The sequence below is a fragment of the Peromyscus eremicus genome, chromosome 6 (assembly GCF_949786415.1).
Source record: "Peromyscus eremicus chromosome 6, PerEre_H2_v1, whole genome shotgun sequence".
Classification (NCBI taxonomy): domain Eukaryota; kingdom Metazoa; phylum Chordata; class Mammalia; order Rodentia; family Cricetidae; genus Peromyscus; species Peromyscus eremicus.
Genome location: NC_081421.1, coordinates 111,955,942 through 111,976,259, shown reverse-complemented (window position 1 = coordinate 111,976,259; position 20,318 = coordinate 111,955,942). Strand labels below are relative to the sequence as shown.

At 37.1% G+C, this 20,318-nt stretch overlaps 1 long non-coding RNA gene across 3 annotated transcripts in view; it reads right to left on the bottom strand.

The window, feature by feature from the left end:
* Positions 1 to 12,691: 12,691 nt before the first annotated feature.
* Positions 12,692 to 20,318, bottom strand: part of LOC131913613 (uncharacterized) — a 42,934-nt gene continuing 35,307 nt past the window's right edge. The window contains exons 5-6 of one of the 3 annotated variants that reach the window (XR_009379934.1): positions 17,297 to 17,435; positions 12,692 to 12,964 (exon numbers count right to left, since the gene is read on the bottom strand). This is a non-coding gene — a long non-coding RNA (uncharacterized LOC131913613). The remainder of the gene's footprint in view (positions 12,965 to 17,296; positions 17,436 to 20,318) is intronic. The other 2 variants (XR_009379936.1, XR_009379937.1) reach the window with 2 other exon arrangements.

The window sequence follows — 20,318 nt, the reverse complement described above, 5'->3', positions numbered from 1 at the left end:
CTTGAAGTTCAGAGTTCTTACCACATTATAATAATCATTTTGGTAATGATTATGGTCCTTAATGATATTCCTCTAATAGTAGAATGTCTCATCAATGAGAGTTAATATTCATCCAACTGATTTTATTGTTCAGCAAGATGTATTGAATTTCTTATAAACCATGATGTATGTTAATCAGAGAAAGTGAGAGGGGTTGGAGAAAATAAACATGTAGGGGTAGGGGAAAGGATTTTGTAAAGAAACCTATCATATGTAGCTAAAGTAGATAATTTACAACTATACATATATGAAATAATTGTTAGAATTCATGTTATCATTTAAAACCCAAATCTTGTAATAGAAAATATTTATTATTTCCTACAAAAAAGGATGACCCCCCCCCCTTAGACTACTAGCAGTAGTGGAGAAGGTGCCTGAACTGACCTACTCCAGTATTAAGATTGGTGACTACCCAAACTGTCATCATACAGCTTCCATCCAGTAAGTAATAGGAGCAGATGCAGAAATACACTGTCAAGTACCATGCTGAGCTCAAGGAGTCCAGTCGAAGAAAGAGAAGAGGGATTCTATGAGCAAAGGGCATAAGGATCATGATGGGGAAATGTACAGAGACAACCAAACCAAACTAGTGGGAATTCATAAGTTGTGGAGCCTCCACCAGACTGGACTAGGCCCTCTGCATAAGTGACAGAGTTGTTTAGCTTGACCTGCTTAAGGGATAGTGGGATCAGGATCCATCCCTGCTGCACGAGTGAGCTTTTTGGAGCCCAGTGCTCATAGCCTTGGCTCAGAGGGAGGGACTTGGACCTGCCTCAACTGAATGTACCTGGCTCTGCTGACTCCCCATGGGAGTCCTTGCCTTGGAGGAGGTAGAAATGTAGGATGGGTTAGGGAGGAAGGCTGGGGTGTGGGAGGAAAGAGGAGAGGTGCACCTGTGATTGGTATTAAAGTGAACAGAAAATTTCTTAATAATAATGAAAGAGTAAAAAAGAAAACAAAAAGTAAATAAGGTCATCTCCTTAAAAAAAATGGTAACCTCAATACACATTAGCTAATTGTTTTACTTTAAGTGGGGTATAGCTTTGGCTATCTGGCTTTCTGTTTTAAACTAGCATTTTCCATGGCCACTTTCTAAGGACTTCAGGGAGGTTCCTATATACCACCAACTCTGGACATAAGCTGTTTCCAGATCCTACATGTTGTCTGTGCTAGTGAGGATTTAGTTTAACCAATAAGAGGAAGTAACAACAATGAGAAGATGAAAATAACAGTTCCACCTTTTGACTCTTCTCTGAACTCACTGAACTTGGCTGGCAATTAAATAATTCAGTAAGTACAAGAAAAATCAAGATTAATACAGAATCCTGAATTTAATACACAAAAGGGGAAAAGTTGTTGATATCTGATGACTGGTTATAAGTGACTACATAAACACAAAAAAATCCCTGGGCTGGGGGGGGGCGGGGGGCGGGGAGGAGGGAGGACAGGGGAATCCGTCACTGATATGTAAAATTAAATCAAATTATAAAATTAAAAAAAATCAATAAAAGCAGTTGTAGTATATTTTACCCATGCTCTATTGCTAGTCTTTGGTTCTTGGGATATTCAATGATACCCTAAATCATCATGCTATTCTCTACCTGAACATATCAATCATAATGACCATTCTGAATTCCAAGGATTATGTATCATTGTCTCAGGTTTTTGAATCTCTATGAGTTCTCATTTACTGAGCACATCTACTGTCAAAACAAAGTATTCAATAATCTATTGATTCTTAGAAGCAATATTCTAAACATCTTTTTGAGATCAGATAAGTTGTGTTTATTAAAGCTTCAAATGTTCAAAATGTCTGAGATTCCTAATAGCAGAGACATTGTAGAGCTAGGATTAAAACTCAAATCTACCTGCTTGAACCTTGTGGCTGAGATAATAGATTTTTCCACCAATATCTGGTCTCTTCATCCTTGTGTTAATAAAAGTTTCAGAAGAACAAATAGGTTGGCCATGTTCTTTGTGGTAGAAAGAATTCAAGAAGCCTTCTACTCAGTAGACAGAGTGGAACACTTCTGGCTAAAGACCACCAAGAGAAACACATGTCCTCTACTACTTCCTCTTGTCACTGGTACTGCTTGCAATATGGTTATGGTAAAGGGAGCAGCCATAATCAATATGCACATAGAAATCAAAGCTGAGTGTTCAGGGAAGCAGAAGTCAAAAACCGGTTCTAAACACTGTCACAAATGTCCCCTGTACTATCAACGTCCTATAAACAGTTGACTGCCTACACAGAATTGTACTAAAGGTATTTATTTTTTATTTATTTTTTTTCAATTTATTATTTGAGAATTTTATATATAAATATGACATGTATTGATAAGATCCAGCACCCTATCCCCTCCAATCAAACTTGTTCTATAAGTCTGTCTCTTCCCCTCCCAACTTCATGTACTCTTTTTCTAAAACCCAGAGCAGTCAATACCTTTGACAGTACCAGAGAATGCTGTGTACACTCTGGGTGGAAAACTCATCACCTATTATACCCAGCTATGAACCCTCACAGATTTTTGAACAGTGTTCTTTTTGTCATTTTGGAATAGCCTGACATTTGTCCTAACCAACACAGGGATCCACACTTTAAAACTTACTCAGAATGCAAGAGAAGGCAGTGATCACCTTTGGAAGTTTACAAAGATAACTTGAGCTTTGTTTGGTAATTTTACTTAAGAAGTAAAGATGGAGAAAATGATATTCACAATCACCCAAATAATGTGGTGTTAGGCTAGGTAGACCAGTTCACTTCTGAGAAGTGAGATATTAAAACATAACATGAAAGATCCAGAAAATTTTCATACAAGAAGTAAGTAATGGTTGATATAGAGTATGGAGAGGCTGGGTAGGATATGCCCAGAAGCAGAGGGACCATTTTAGAAATAGAATCTTGCAGTAGAATTAGAAGCAAAAACTCAGACAATTGTCTTGAAAACCGTTTTTTTTTCAGAGCCTGTTATATTATTTCTTGGTTTCTCACAAATACAGCTTACTTGTACTTTTTGTACTTTTGAAAATGTTTCTCATTTTCTTACTTAATAATAATTTGATTAACAATTTCTTTGAATATTAACAGTTGCATTATTTTAATACCTTAACAATGTACCAAGTTGTTTTTAAAAAACTCACTCTTTAGTGTACATTATTGGATTGTCTTTAAAATGCAATTGTCTTTTATTTAAGTTGATGGTTTACTGAATGAAAAAAATGCAAAGGAGGAGGACAATACTACTCCTAAATTATGGAGAAAAATTTTCTTCTAGATATAAGGGAAAAAGCAGGCCATGGGAAGTATCGAGGCTGACATGGCTGGCCAGTTGAACCAGACCATGAGAGAAGAGAGAGGTTGTGGGGCAAGAGAGGAGCCACAGATCAAGAGAGGCCACTGGGCCAAGAGGCCAGAACAACAATCTAGCCAAATTGGCAGAGTTATAAAGGGATCAGATTAGGGGAAGGGAATCAGAAGCCCTGCCCCTAGGAGGGAGAGGTTTAGTGGGTAAAGGGTGAGAAGTAAGAAGTGCTGGAAGGAGCCACAGTTATGTAGTGAGACTTGTTTCTTTGAGACTTAATTATCATTTTAAATTTTAAATAGGAAGAGTTAGAAACATGACAATCCCATTAATATCAATTATAGCCAATAAAGATCATAACATGAATGCTATGTTACTGTGTCTTTTTTTAATAAATATTTTAAATTTATAATTAATTTAATTTTACATATCAGCCAAGGATTCCCCGGTCCTCCCTCCTCCCACCCCCCAGACTTCCCTCCCAATCCACTCCCCATTCCCACCTCCTCCAAGACAAGGTCTCCCCTGGGGAGTCAGCCCAGCCTGGTACATTCAGTTGAGGCAGGTCCAGTCCCCTCCTCCCTATACCAAGGCTGAGCAAAGTGTCTCAGCATAGGCCCTAGATTCCAAAAAACCAGCTCATGCACCAAGGACAGGTCCCGGTTCCACTGCCTGGAGGCCTCCTAAACAGTTCAAGCTAATCAACTGTCTCACTTATCCAGTGGGCCTGGTCCAGTTCCATGGGGACTCCTTGGCTATTGGTTCACAGTTTATGTGTTTCCACTAGTTTGGCTATTTGTCCCTGTGCTTTTTCCAATCATGGTCTCAATATCTCTTGCTCATATAACCCTCCTCTTTCAAGCCCACTGGGCTCCTGGAGCTCCACCTGGGGTTTGTCCGTGGATCTCTGCATCTGCTACAAACAGATCCATATCTGTTACCATGTATAAAACTTAAGTCCAAGTGGATCAAAGACCTCAACATAAATCCAGTTACTCTGAACCTGATAGAAAAGAAAGTAGGAAGTAGTCTTGAGCACATTGGCACTGGAGATCACTTCCTAAATATAACACCAGTAGCACATACACTGAGAGAAACAATTAATAAATGGGACCTCTTGAAGCTGAGAAGCTTTTGTAGGGCAAAGGACATGGTCAACAAGACAAAACGACAGCCTACGGAATGTGAAAAGATCTTCACCAACCCCACATCTGACATAGGGCTGATATCCAGAACATATAAAGAACTCAAGAAATTAGACATCAAAATACCCAACAGTCCAATTAAAAAATGGGCTATAGAGCTAAACAGAAAATTCTCAACAGAAGAAGCTCAAATGTTTGAAAGACGTTTAAAGAATTGCTCAACATTCTTAGTCATCAGGGAAATGCAAATCAAAATGACTCTGAGATACCATCTTACACATGTCAGAAAGGTTACTGTGTCTTTACCTCTACTGTAGATCAGATTTAATATCAATCCTTTTAAGTGTATATGTGTATGTATATGGGTTTTTGTATTCATGTGTGTGTGTACAAAAAATAATAGAAGCCTGGTTCTGCATTCCTTGAGAGTTGTTTTATGGCCAGAAAGTCCTATAGAGGAACCATGTAGAAAACGATTTGTCAAAATGAATACAGAGCACATTGGGAGGTATGGGAAGACTGACTTCCCTCAGTCTTATTGCATCTTGTTATGCAGTGTTTGGTTGATATCACTGGGAAGCCTGCTTTTTTCTGAAGGGAAATGGAGGAGCAATGATTCTGGAGGACAGGGGACTTGAGGTGGGGGGATGGAAGGTAGAAAGGGAGGGGAGACTATGGTCTGGATGTATTATATGAGAGAAGAATATTTTAAAAACTGTAAAAGCAAAAAATGAAGATTTTTTTACTTATTGATAATTTATACAATATAATCTTATTTCTCAATTTTTTTACATATTTCATCCTCCAAATAAATAATATATGAAATACTAATAATTCTCAGTGGATTTGATTCTCTAATAATCTTAATTTGGCAATCGATTTTTATTGGAAATAATATAATTTAGAACAGTTGTTCTCAACCTTCCTAATTCTTTGACCCTTTAATACAGTTCCTCATGTTGTAGTGACTCCCAATCATAAAATTATTTTTGTTCCTACTTCATTACTGTAATTTCATTGCTGTTATGAATTGTAATGTAAGTATCTATGTTTTCTGATGGTCTTAGGCAACCCCTGTGAAAACATCATTTGACCACCAAGGAATTGTGACTCACAGGTTGAGAACCACTGATCTAGAGAGAAAATAGGGTCAAATGCATGAGTTAATGAAAACACTACTGTCCTCGTGTTTGTTTTCTTGTTTTTTTCATTCACAGCTCTTCAGAAGAAATCACTTTCAAGAAGCCCTTCAAAATCTTTCCTACTCCTTCAGAATAGTATCCAGTCTTGGGAAAATATAAATGCTAAGGTGCAGTCCAGCTGAAAGGTTTCTTTCTGATGTAGGGTCAGCAAATCATATGCTATGGGTGACAAATTGCACTTTCTAAGAATGTATGCATATTTTAGATCCTGTTACACTTCTTATTCTTTCATCATGACCTAGATTCTCCTCTTTTGATCAGTTGACCTTTTGCTATGTAGTACCTTTAACTGGGAAAGACCTTTGTAATCTCTTCTTCAATCAATAGCAAAGAGCAGAGATGCTACTGCATGACTTCCAGATCTGATTTTAAAATGTAAGGTACTTCCCATCAGCCTTTGTTTCTTTTTCTCATATCTACATGACACTCTAATCCAGGTCATATGGATAGACCACAGGAAACAGTTGCCACTGAAATCGCCTAGTAGGCCTATTCACAGAGCCAACATCTTTTAGCATGAGAGTGAATGAAAATATTTGCATAGTACCAGTGTCTAGACTTTCAGCCAGTGGGACACATTGTGCTCTAAGAACTCTCTTACCTTAGCAAATAAATCATAAGTGATAATAAATAATTATTACTGTTTGAAGCTAAGTAATTTTTTAGTGTTGTAAGTTCTAACAGCTAAGGTGTACCTATGCTAACTGGGCATCTGTTTCTTCCTACCATGGCAACCAGTAGATTTCAATTTATCCAATGGATGTGGAATTCAGTGACAGCTCTCTTCTAGGCACAATCAAACAATGAATTTTTTCCTTTTTCTCTTTTTCAGTCTTAGTTTTTTGAAAAATAAAGCAAATGTGAAATGGAGTTATTTTTTCATTAAATTATTTCTAACACAGAGATCATGTGCTGCAAATTAATTTAAAAAGCTGCTATTATTATCAAGAAATAAAGTCTATCTTTTTTTGGCTAAAATGACAGACATCCTATTTTTAACATAGAATTTTTTTAAGTACAGAAATTTCATGGTCTACATTATTTGATCATTGACCACATTATCTAATCATATATAAAGTCTCTCAGAAAACTGAACATGGTAAAGAAAGTTACATTTTGCTAATAAGTTTTAAAAATTTGTTCCCATAATTTATCTGTACATGTTTAATTTGGGGATGAATTAAGTCTTGTTGTGGGTGCCAGATGGACAGAAGGGGTAAGTGTGGCTCTGTTTTTAGTCTGTGAGCAGATGCTGCATTGGGGGTGTGAATCTTTCTCCCCCACACCATGCTGACTCTCAACATCCCATGCAACTGTTCTGCCGTGGGGGATTTCCCCACTGTGGGATGTCCAGTGGGCCTTCCAAGAATAGGCACTTATTTTTGCATTTAAAGACTTCTGATCTCCTAGGACTTGAAGTTAGGAACCCATGTCACTTTTACATATACTTGTACACTCAATGGCAATATTCTTTTTATGCATTTTCTATATCAAGCTATAATAGGGAACTTGAATTGAAAGATTTTGTGTCTCTCTGATCTACTGATGACCTCATTTTTCTTACTAGAGGGAATGAAACATGGTTTGTTCTATTTTCTAATGAGGCATGTTTTCATTTTACTGAATATTAAGGACATTTAAAAATGAAGAATATGTCTTCTGTGTGAGAGTACCATAATATGTCCCTAGCAGGGTTGTAGATAATTAGTATTTTAGCTTTAGATTTAAATCCCAGCAAGTGCCTTTGGTTTGTAAGTAGACACATAAATCATTGACATAGTATAGGGAATCCATAAATAAATTTATGTACTTATATCAAACTGAGCATTGACAAATTCAAGAAAGAAGCACACTGGAGAAAATAACTTACTGGAAAAATAGGCAGATATACACAGAACAAAGAAACTAGACTCCTATGTCTCACCTTGCACAGATGTCAACTTAGCCAAAGAATTGAAAATATCCACTGTCTCTTAGTACTAGACACAAACCTGGAGGAAATGCTTGAAGACATGTTCTGGGAGAAGTGTTTTAGATATGATTGTGAAAGTTAAACAGCAAATTTCCTGGATGTTTTGAGTTATGAATTTTTTAGATTTAACATTTTTGACTGATAAATCTATTTCTTCTATCATATCTTCAATGTCTGAGATTTTTTTCTTCAATCTCTTGTATTCTGTTGAATTCCCTCACATTGCATTTTCTTTATTGCTTCTATTTCCATTTTCAGATCTTGAACAGTTTTCTTTGTTTCTGTCAACTGTTTCATTTTTATTGGTTTTCTTGACATTATTTATGAGATTTATTTATTTCCTCCAATTTTTTTCTTCAGTTTCTTTATTTTCTTAATTCCTTTTTATGGACCTCTATCATATTCATAAAATTATTTTAAGGTAGTTTTCTTATGCTTCAGCGTCATTGGAATGTTCAGGTCTTGTTGTTGTAAGATAGGTTGATTCTGGTGGTGCCATATTACCCTTTCTGTTATTGTCTTTTTACACTGGAGGTTAGGCATCTTGATTTCAGATGATTATAGGTCTAGATGTTGGTTTCTTTATCTTCATTGGATAGGTGTTTTCTTCCTTAGTTTCTGTTTCCTCTCTGGACTTCTGGCATAAGTGTTCAAGGTTTCTGATAACTAGTGAGTCTTCAGATACAGTGGGTGTCTCTGCTGGGTTTTGGGGGGCCTTGGGTCTCTAGATCTGTCCTGGCCTTCAGTAAAGCCACAGTCATCTTCTGGGGTCCCTAGCAACAGCCTATCTTCCAGTAGAGCTGCTAGGGCTATTCTTTTGACTGATGTGGACTGTACCTGGGCCCATGGAGTCTGCCTGAGTTCTGAGGAAGGGTTGACCATAGGGAGGATGATGAGGTGGGTTGGTGGCAGTGTGAATCATGGGGGAGCAGAATCTTCCTTGGCACAGGAGACATCCTAAATAGAACACCAGTAGCACAGACACTAAGATTGACATGAAATGAAACTGACCTCATGAAACTGAAAATTTCTGTAAGGCAAATGACACTTTAATAGGACAAAAACAGCAGCCTGAAGAATGGGAGAAGATCTTCACCAAACCCTCATCTGATAGACGACTGATCTCCCAAATATATAAAGAACTCAAAAAAACTGGACATCAAAAAAACAAAAACAAAACAAAACAAAACAACAAAAAAAAACAAATTCAATTGAAAAATGGAGTACAGACCTAAACAAAGAATTCTCAACAGAGGAATCTCAAATGGCTGAGAAACAAAGAAATGTTCAACATCCTTGACCATTAAGGAAAGGCAAATCAAAACAACTCAGAGATTTCATCTTACACCTGGGACTATGGCTAAGATCACAAACACAAGTGACACCTCATGCTGGAGAGGATGTATAACAAGGGGAACGCTCCTCCATTGCTAATGGGAGTGCAAACATGTACAACCACTTTGGGAATCAATATGGTGGTTTCTCAGAAAATTGGGGATCAATCTACCAGAAGACCCAGCTATACTCTTGGAAATATACCCAAAGGATGCACCATTACACCACAAGAACACTTGCTCAACTATGCTCATAGGAGATTTATGTAACACAAATTGCTAAACTCACCACAGATTCATTTGTAATAACCAGAACCTAGAAACAGCCTAGATGTCCCTCAACTGAAGAATGGATAAAGAAAATGTGGTACATTTATACAATGGAGTATTACTGAGATGTTAAAAACAGCTAAGTAAATTTGAAAGCAAATGGATAGAACTAGAAAATTCATCCTGAGTGAGGTAACCCAGACTCAGAAAGAAAAACATGGTATGTACTCGTTCATAAGTAGATATTAGCTATAAAGTAAAGAATAACCATGCTACAATCCACAGACCCAGAGAGGCTAGGTAACAAGGCAGACCCTAGGCAGGTGCCTGAATCTCCCTGGAAGGTGAAATAGAAGAGATCTCCTGGGTGGAATGGAGGAAGGTGGGGATGGAAACTTGAGAGATCTGGTTGAAGGGTGGATTAAGGGGAAAAGTACTGAAAGAGATAACTGAAAAAAGGAGGACATTTCAGGGTCAGGTAGAAACCTGATGCAAGGGAAACTCCCATGAATCTACAAGGATGATCTCAGTTAAGATTCTTTTTTTTTTTTTTTTTTTTTTTTTTTGGTTTTTCAAGACAGGGTTTCTCTGTGTAGCTTTGCGCCTTTCCTGGAACTCACTTGGTAGCCCAGGCTGGCCTCGAACTCACAGAGATCCACCTGGCTCTGCCTCCCAAGTGCTGGGATTAATCAGTTAAGATTCTTAACAGTAGTGCATACATATTCTGAACTAGACATTTCCTGTGATCAGATTGGTGACTACCCCAATAATCAATAGAGATCTTTCATCCAGTAACTGATGGAAACAGATGCAGAGATTCATAGTCAAACATGAGGCCAAGCCTGGGGAATCCTTTGGAAGAAAGGGAAGAAGGAATTTAGGAGCCAGAATGGTCAAGGACATCACAAAATAAAACCAGAATTAACTAACGTGGCTCACAGGAACACACAGAGTCTGAACCAACAACTAGGGAGCCTGCATGAGACCAAACTAAGCCCTCTATGTGTATGTGACTGTTGCATAGCTAGGCCTACTTGTGGGACTCCTAACAATGGAAGCAGGGGCTGTCCCTAATGCTTTGGCTGGCTTTTAGAAACCTGTTCCTCATACCGGATTGCCTTACCTAGCCTTAATACTTCCACTTGATATTATGTCATGCTCTGCTGGTATCCATGAGAGGCCTGCCCCTTTCTGAATATAAACAGTTGAGGAGTGGATAGGGGGAAGAGGAGTGGGGAATGAAATAGGAGGAAAGGAGAAGGAGGGAGGGGAAACAGAGGGATGTAACATAAATAGATAGATAGATAGATAGATAGATAGATAGATAGATAGATAGATAGATAGATGTTACTCAACAAAACTAAAAATTGGCAAATAGGATTTTGTTATACTAACAGACTATACAACAAAAGAAGCAATCAATAGAATGAAGAGACAGCCTGTGGATGACAATATTCTCAAAGTATTCAACCAATAAGATAGTAATTTTTAGAATATATGAGTAACAGTGATGAAAAGACAAATAATCTTAAAATAAACATATACTAAATATATATATATATAAACATGTATATATAAATATGGAATAATATTCAATGTCACTACCCTTTGAGGAAAATCCATATCAGAAACACAATAAGATAGTATCTCAGTTATAATCCTATTATCAAATTATTAAAAAATGTGCAGCCAGTGTTGGAGTGGATGTAAGTAAGTGACTCTCATGTACTGTTGATAGAACTGTAAAGTAGTACAGACATTATGAATGACAATATAGATGGGCTTCAATAAACAAGATATAGAAATTTGATATGACTCAACAATCCCACTATTGGGTACCAATCCAAAGATTTGAAATACTAAAAATTCTTCTGTACTCCTATGCTGTTGCCACAATGGTCAACACAGCCTGATAACAGAATCAACAGAGGCATCCATTGGCTGACAAATAGACAAAGAACATCTAATATATGCAAGATAAACTATTGTTCAGCCATTAAAATAACAAAATGCTACCATCTGCTGCAGCCTGGTTGGAACTTTAGAACAATATGTTATGTGAAGTATGTCAACAAAATATCATGTATTTTTTCAACACATGTGGAAGCAAAAAAAGCTGATTTTATAGAAGTAGAGAATAGAATAGTGGTTACCAGAATCTGGCAGGGGTGTAGGTGAGAGGTACGGCAGGAAGATTATTTGTAAATACAGTATGGTAGTCAGACAGGAGAAATGTCTTCTCATGTTTTAGAGCACAGTAGGATGATTGTGGTTAATAATAACTAACTTTGTACTTCGAAACAGCTAATAGAGAATATTTTCAGTCTTCCTATCACAAGGAAATTATCAATATCTGAAGTGATTGATACACCAATTACTCAGCTCTAATCCTTAACATACTGCATACATGCACTGAAATAGCACACTGTACTCATTTGTATATCATCACTGTGTATCCAGTAAAATGATAATGTATTTCAAAAATAAAGCCTTCTCAATGTTTGTAAAGATATATTTGTATTTCTCTTCTGTGTTTACTAGGCCTCTGCAGAAGATGTATTTAGTGCCTAACCAGTGTACCACTTCTCACAGTTTCACCAGGCAACACTGGTGCATCTGTACATTGTTTCCCATGTGCCTGCTGTAAACATGACTGCAACCCTCACCCAATGACTTGTTAGACTAGAAAAGCAATTGTTTTCTTTTCTGGCTCTTTGTGGAGCTTCCTTCTGACTATATAAGGTTTTCAAGTCCCCCTTTGAGGAGTAAACTTTGGCAGCATTCAATGGTGAGCTGAAGGGTAATGTAGCTTTTTATATAAGTGTTTCCCTTCTTGGACCCCAATTATTTTATCCTCAAATAAAATAATTATCCTGAATTATGGACTGTATAACTGCTGTTAGGAGAAAATTAGAAATCATTCATGTCGTAATATTCAGTTGATTTCATTTCATGTGTTCAATTTTCCTATTTCCTTTTAAGACTGCACATCTTATTCTATTAAACTTTTTTCTGATCAAAGGACCTATTAACATTTATTATATTCTTTTAAAATTGTAGGCAAGATCAAACTAGATAACAGTCAGGCATAGAATGGGAAGTAGTTCATAATGCCTGATCTCTGAGGAGATGTGGACAATTGATAGCTTCTATGCAAGAAAGAGCCATTTGGATTTAAGAGTATGGCTCCTGGTAGGTCAATTACACTCCAGTGAATGATTCCATACTCAGGAGCATATGGGCAGCACAAACTAGAAAGGATGGGTTACTAAATAAATTTTTTAAAAAAGACTTAGAGTTGTACACATAAGGAAGTCAGGTAGAATTAAGGAGAAAAAATTGGGTGAATATGATCAAAATACATTGTATGATATATATTGTATGCTCAAAGAATTCATACAAATACTTATTAAAATTCTGAATGAGATAATTATTTTATTTACTGGTGTTTTAAAGTTTACATTTTTGTAGTATGTATGCTTCTCTTTCTGGATGTGTGTGTGTGTGTGTGTGTGTGTGTGTGTGTGTGTGTGTGTGTATTATTAGATTCTCCTTGCACAACATTCTGCCCACATCATGTGCAATCTCTTTTGTGATAAGTACCCTTCTTTGAGTATGCTTTGATTTGTTAATCAGAGTTAAGATGGTTTTCTCATTGTTTTTCCATTCTGGCTACCACAGTCTTGAGAGATGCTCTCACCTGAAAAAGGATAGAAAAGAACAGGTTAAGAAATGAAATTCTTTCAAACTTAGCCCTTTCTGCTGCTCATACTAATGTTCTGTGGGAAAGGAATGTCCTTGTCTTTTCCCTTCCAACAGCAGACCATTGCTCTTGATGAGTGGTTGTGTGGGGGACATGATGAGGGATCTCATATAAACTAGTTACTATGTTATCACATCATTCCTCAGGACTCACGATTTCTTAGCGATTTTTCTGGCTGAACCCCATAGGAGCTATTGGCCTGAAATATAAGAAGTGTTGTGGAGCCTTGATATAGAATTCATTAAATAGTAAAAGTAATAGTTAAGGTTTTGTTCTGCTATTTTTTGAAGCTTAGCAGTCTCCTATGGGTGACATAGACAAGAAAAAAAATAAGCTTTCTTTACTATGGGTTCATGGAAGAGAGACCTACAATAAAAGATACATTAATAATAGAAAAACATACACATTTACTTAACAAGTTTCATCTGACACAGATGCTTATAAGAATGAAGATCTCCCAATGGGGAAACTACAATTTTATGTTTGTGTTTGATAAGGAACAGTCACACAGGGGTCTGACTGAAGAATATCAGGTATGATCTAATGCTAAGAATCAAGAGAACTTAACAAGGCCAGTTTGTTCAGATTCTTCTCTGTGTTGTTTCTTCCTTTCATAGATATATGAAGGGGCCTATGTAAAATGAGGGTATGTGATCTTAGAATGTCAGATAATCATTTCTCCTCACTGGATTTTGGGCAAGTGGGGAAGAGTGGAAATAATAAAGGTGTACTCTTTCTCTGATATTTCTGTGGTAAGGATTTGAAACGTGCTCAGTAAGAGACCTTCAAAAGCAGGCTTTTAGGAAGTGATTAAGTTATAAGGACTACAGTCTCACTAGCAGATTATTTCAGGGATATGTTACTCATTTAATAGGCTATTGAGAGGTTACAAAAATTAGGAGACTGGAAAACCTTGAAAGTAGAGGTTCCTGGGGAATGTTTCCTTGGAGAGTCTACCCTAACTTCCTCTCTTTCTCTGCTTCCTGGCCACCATGAGGTAAACATCTTTTCCTCCCTCTGCATCTTCCACTCCTTGTCTTACTTCACTATAGTCCACAAACAAGAGTAAAGTGTTTGTGAACTGAAATCTCTAAAACAATGCAAAAAAATAAGCTTCACATTTTCTTCAGATATTTTGTCACAGCATTGGAAATCTGGCTCCCATCAATATTTTCTCAAACTCAAAAACAATTCCTGAACCTCATCAGTAATTAGTTCTGTAGTTTGGAATTCAGAACTACTTCAAAGAAGTCAACAGACTTTTGTTGCCTAAGGATACAAACTGAATGTTGAAAAAAACAACTTATTTGAAAAAAAGAGTATCAATAATTCCAATAACATTAACATTGATTCACAATGCTAATGTTGTTCAGAAATAAGATGTTTGGGGTTTATGGAAGATTAAGATACTCAAGGCAAGTTTTTGAGTAGTAATAGATTGTACTGTCTTAAGATATTTGGAGCCGGGCAGCGGTGGCGCACGCCTTTAATCCCAGCACTCGGGAGGCAGAGGCAGGCGGATCTCTGTGAGTTCGAGGCCAGCCTGGACTACAGAGTGAGTTCCAGGACAGGTGCAAAGCTACACAGAGAAACCCTGTCTCGAAAAAAAAAAAAAAAAGATATTTGGACAAAGGTAAATGTTAGACTTCTGTTTTAATTAATATGAATTTGAATGTGAATAAAAAAAACTAGGAGAAAATAATAAAGAACAATAAAGATATAAGAAATGAAGCCTAAATCTTTATTAAACAAAATATCCCACCATTTTTAATAATAAATATTCAGTAATTCTGTAAAGAATAAATGATGCAAATATACACAACGTATTTATTTCATGTATAAACTGTAGTTTGCACTACTTGTGGAAGCCATTAACCATAAAGTAATATAATTATCCATTCTTCATTATATCTTTTTAATTTATAAAAAAAATATCATTAATATAAGCCCAGCAACACTTCTTATGTCAAGAAATGTAACAGTTCTTTACAATGTAACTAAAATTAATGCTTAAAATTATGAGAGGCTTATTAACAAATAACAAAAATATTTAAGGAGTCCTTTTGTTGGGGCATATCTTTTCTGATGTTCCTGGAACTCTGTTTAAATCCATAAATTATTAGTGTTCATCAGAGTTTTTTAAATGGTATTTGTTTTGCCCTGGATGCTACATGTCCATGGAATCTACAGTTGATCATGCACAAGAGAAATTATCTTACTTGGAAAGCTCAAGTACACATGCAGTTTGAATAGTTGTCATATTGGATATGAAATACCAATAAAACCACTGACTAACCTTCCTCTGATATGAGTGCTAAGAATTACTAATCTATCAGATGTCAGAGAGCTTGTGGTAACGTAGTCTATTCACATCAGAGCCAATGAAGACAGTTGGGATCATTAAAAAAGAATCTAAAATAAGAATTTGTTAATGGGAGCTGCCGAGGAAACACCACTAGCATGTGATATTACATGATGAAATGCCTAAGCACATCAAAGTTGCCACTGACTGTGCTCATAATCTAACTAGTACTTAGAGGGATCCACTTGCTATTTTTGTATGAGATGTTTGCTGAAGCATGTTTTGTGTTTCATCTTTTCCCCCTCATCTTCCATTTTAGCCTTTGATCCTCATTCTATTCTATGTAATTTTGCTTCTTTTTCATTTAAATTGGCTAGAGAAGAGGGGGCCATTAAGACACACTGTGTTGCTGTCAATCAGTAGACTCAGAAAGTCTGCAAATGATAATGGTTGGTTCAGCACAGGAGCTTGTTGGAGTATCTGTGTGGCAGAGATGTCAGCATATTGTTTCCAGGCCCATCTTGTACATGCAAAGAGTAACAGAGCATGTCCCTGCTTCCTTTATCCTCCTCAGGAGAGCACCCCAGTAGCATAATCAATTCTTCCAGCCTCTGTATTCCACCTGATGCTTATTTTATGCATTGCTTTGGGACTCATCCATATTTTACTCTTTAAAATATGTCTTCTAGTACTTTTATATCTTTTAAGGAGATAATATCATTTCAATGGAAGATCATAGATCATAATATTTGTCTTTTATCAGCATTCCAAATGAGCACAAAGTTATCCTAATTACTAAAGCTTGTCAGGCTCTGAATATACAAAGTACACCCTTCTTTGTCTCGGGTGCTTTGGGAATTGGGACCATGCAGATGGTTTTGATGCAGTAACTTTACTGGTCACTGACATGTATTATTGTACCTAAGAAAGATCAAGTGAAAGATTGACATCTTTTATTCTATGACTATCAAAATCATAAAAGTATGGTTCTGGTATTTCATAGATAAAAATAACTCTGTACTGCTTAGAGAATTCAAATACAAAAGGAATTCTCAAAGTTTGCGAATGACCAGCAGTTGCTTATCATTCTTAAGTCACTTAATTAGCAATAATGGGATACCATTCCTGGACTTACAGTCATATTAGAAAATCCAGGCATTTTCTTTATATTGCTACTTTATAGCATTCAATATTGGTCACCCACAGGAATTCCATGGCTTGGTCAGGGCTTCCTTAGCAGTGACATTTGCTCAATATACTTTTTCATGGCAATAATTGAAAAAAGTCAAAATGGTGTGAAGAAGTAAATGTCATATCCCCACAAAGCAATATAAATGGAATTCATAAAGGCTCAGTGACTCACAAGACAGGTTAATTAAAGCCACTAGGTGGCAAGTAGAAGTTAGCACAAAATTTGCTTGACTCTGTATTTTTGTAACTGCACAGAATGAATCCTTTATTATAATATCTACCTGAGGCTGTGCTAGTATTAATCTGCTATTGCTATCGCAGACTATTTAATATACTTCCCATTTCCAGAAAGGAATGTTTTACGGGATAGTTTTTAATATACTCAGTGAAGTCTTATAAAAATTCAGTGTAACCTATGTGACCACAGATGTCACTCTTTCTGTATCAGGAATGCCACGTGTGCCTTATAGTCTAAATAAAGACGAAAAGCCACATTTCACAATACAGAGACTGGAGTTACAATCCTGTAATCTCATCATGGAAACATATTTAGAAATCCTAAGTCCTAGTGGTAAAATAGTATAGTTGATTTTTCTCTCCACTGGATATGCTTCCTCTGTTTTTCCTTTTCTGATGACCTTTTTAAAACCTTGCCTGATTTTAACTCATTGATTTTAAGATTTTTACTCTTATGTGAACTGATTTCTGCCTTGACCATTCTATTGCATTTTTGTCTTTAAAATCATTGATCACTTCTTTGTAACCATTCAATATACCTCCAGCTTCATTTTGTCTATATTGTCAATTCTGCTATATGAAGGGTTGGAGAGTTCTGTTCTTCCTAGGACCAGGTCTTCGTTCAGCTGTTCTTTAAGACATTCAGTGGTTCCTCCAATATGTACTCTTTAAAATTTCCTATGAGTTGGTAATAAAGCTTGGTAAGAATACTGGCATTGAAGAATAATGCAAGATCTGTGTTTATGTTCCTATAGATGTATGTTTTCTTCTGTGACAATCATATTTCCATGTATTTATTTGCTGAATAAGTATAGAGTACCCCTGTGTGCCATAGGACTCAGTTCTAGAGACACAATGATAAACAGTTCAAAATGAAAGGACTCTTGAGGACTCAGGCATACACTTATTTACTTATTCATTCAAACGTACAATTTTTAGAAAATGTTATATATCAAAAACTAGTTTACATATGGCAAAGTAGAGTGGAGAAGAGAAAAAAATGACCAGTTTTCATGGGATTTGTATTCTGGTAGGAAAAATGGGTAATAAAACAAATATCTTAGTGTTATAAATGTCATTGAGGTCATTGAGATTATTAAATAATATTCAAGTTAGGAGGACATAGATAATATATATGCACGCTATATATTCTCTCTATATAGTGTGTTAGTATCTAAGCACAAATATGTATGTAGTGTGTGTGTGTGTGTGTGTGTGTTCATGAAAGAGAAAGAAAGAGAGAGTGTCTGTGTGTGTGTGTGTGTGTGTGTGTGTGTGTGTGTGTGTGTGTGTGTTATTAGAGATTCCTGGATAAATGAGTGTTTCTTGAGAAGAGCTTGATGGAAGCATGAGAGTGAAAATGTAGATACATCTGTGAGGAAATTGTTCACAAAAGGAGGGAGTAAAGCACTCTGTTCTGTGTGTTTTATGCACAGGAAGGCCAGGGAGCTCAAGAGAGTAAAGGAGGGATGAAATGTAATTTAAAAATGTGGTTTATTTGAAGTCTCTCTAGTAACAGTTTGAATTTTATTTCAAATGTAGTAGCAATTCATAAGAGAATTTTAAAGATTCTTGTAAATAGAATTTGCAAGTAGGTTGTGGGGAAAGGTGGTGTAGGAAAGGATGCAGAGATTAGAATTTGTATCAATACACTAACTAGCCTAAGGAAGCTGAGATGAAGTTGGCTTAGTTGAGATAGTATCTTTCCAAGGTATAATAAAATGTATTCTGGATATATTTAAAAGATAGTTGTTGCATAATTTACATTAATGATGGTTATGTAAGAACTCTAGAATACAGTTCACAGTTTTCACACAAGCAAAGTAGGACATGCCACAGAACACCTGGTTTACTTAGTCTACTTAGTAAAGTGAGAAAGGCTGAGAATAAGCAAGTTTAGGATGAGAAATCAAGAATTAAATTTGCTCATATTGAACTTGTTAGAGATGTTATACATCTCAGCACAAATATCAAATGGATTGTTGGATACAGTGATCATGAACTCAGGAAAGAACTGAGTACTAAATATCTATACTTTAGATTTATCATTCATAGGCTTGCCTAGATCTCTGAGAGAGTGAATGTTGATAAATACAAGTCCACAGGGAATCTTAGGCAGCACTAGTAAGAAGAATAAACAACCCAAATTAAGATACTTAAGTAAGAGAGCCTGCCAGCACCCGACTGGACTAAGAGGTGAATCTTTATCCTCATATCTGAACTCTCCAACCCCTAGGCTTTGGGCCCAGGGGCACAACCCTGCACCCCTACACCACCACCCATTGCTGTCCCAGTTTCAGGCCAGTTGGCAGGCAGACCTCCTGCACACAGGTCAGACTGCCCCATCCCCCATCAGACCCTGTAACCCAAACCTCACCTCCCCCCAATCCAACCCACCCTCAGAGACAGCAACTGTTCCCTGAGACAGAGCCCACCAGCACCTGATTGGACTAAGAGATGAGTCTTTATCCTCATACCCAAACTCCCCAGCCCCTAGTCTTTGGGCCCAGGGGCACAACCCTGTGCCATAATACCACCACCCATTACAGTCCCAGTTTCAGGCCAGTTGGCAGGCAGACCTCCTGCACACAGGTCAGACTACCCCATCCCCCATCAGACCCTGTAACCCAAGCCCCACCTCCCCCCAATCCCACCCACCCTCAGAGACAGCAACTGTCCCCTGAGACAGAGCCCGCTAGCATCTGATTAGACTAAGAGTCCCAGTTTCAGGCCAGTTGGCAAGCAGACCTCCTACAGACAGGTCAGATTACCACCATCTACCAGGCTTTAAGACTGCAGCTACTCCCTGAGACAGAGCCCATTAGCGCCTGTTGCTGGAGAATTTCTCTCCAGCTCCCGCCACTAAGTCCCGCCAGTTCCAGAGCCCACTTATAAAATAAACACACAGACTCTTACATTATTTAAACTGCTTGGCCATTAGCTCAGGCCTGTTATTGTCTAGCTCTTATTCTTATATTTAGCCCATTTCTATTAATCTTTATTTTGCCACATGGCTCATGGCTTACTGGTACCTTACATCTTCCTTGTCCTGATGGCGGCTGGCAGTCTCTCTCCCTCAGCCTTCCACTTCCCAGAATTCTTTTCCTTGTCCCGCCTATACTTCCTGCCTAGCCAATGGCCAATCAGTGATTTATTTACTGACCAATCAGCAACACACTTGACATACAGACCATCCCACAGCACTTCCCCTTTTCTTTTCTTAAAAAGGAAGGTTTTAACTTTAACATAGTAAAATTACATATAACAAAACAATTATCAAGCAAGAATTACAGATACAATATTAAAGAAGAGATCCTATCTATCTTATATTTGTGAGTTTAAGGTTTTATATCTAACTTATCTTTTATTATAACTAAGGAAAATTGTAAGTATCTAGTCTTTAACCACATCAAAGACCTCAGAAGGATATAACACTACCTGAGAAATGGGAGAAGGATGCAAGCAACTTTTGGGAGTCTTGCAGGGTAGACAGAGATAGCTGAGCCTGGACAGTCATGCAAAGTTTTCTTGTAAAGTTGGGGCATCTGTCTTCAGCCCACA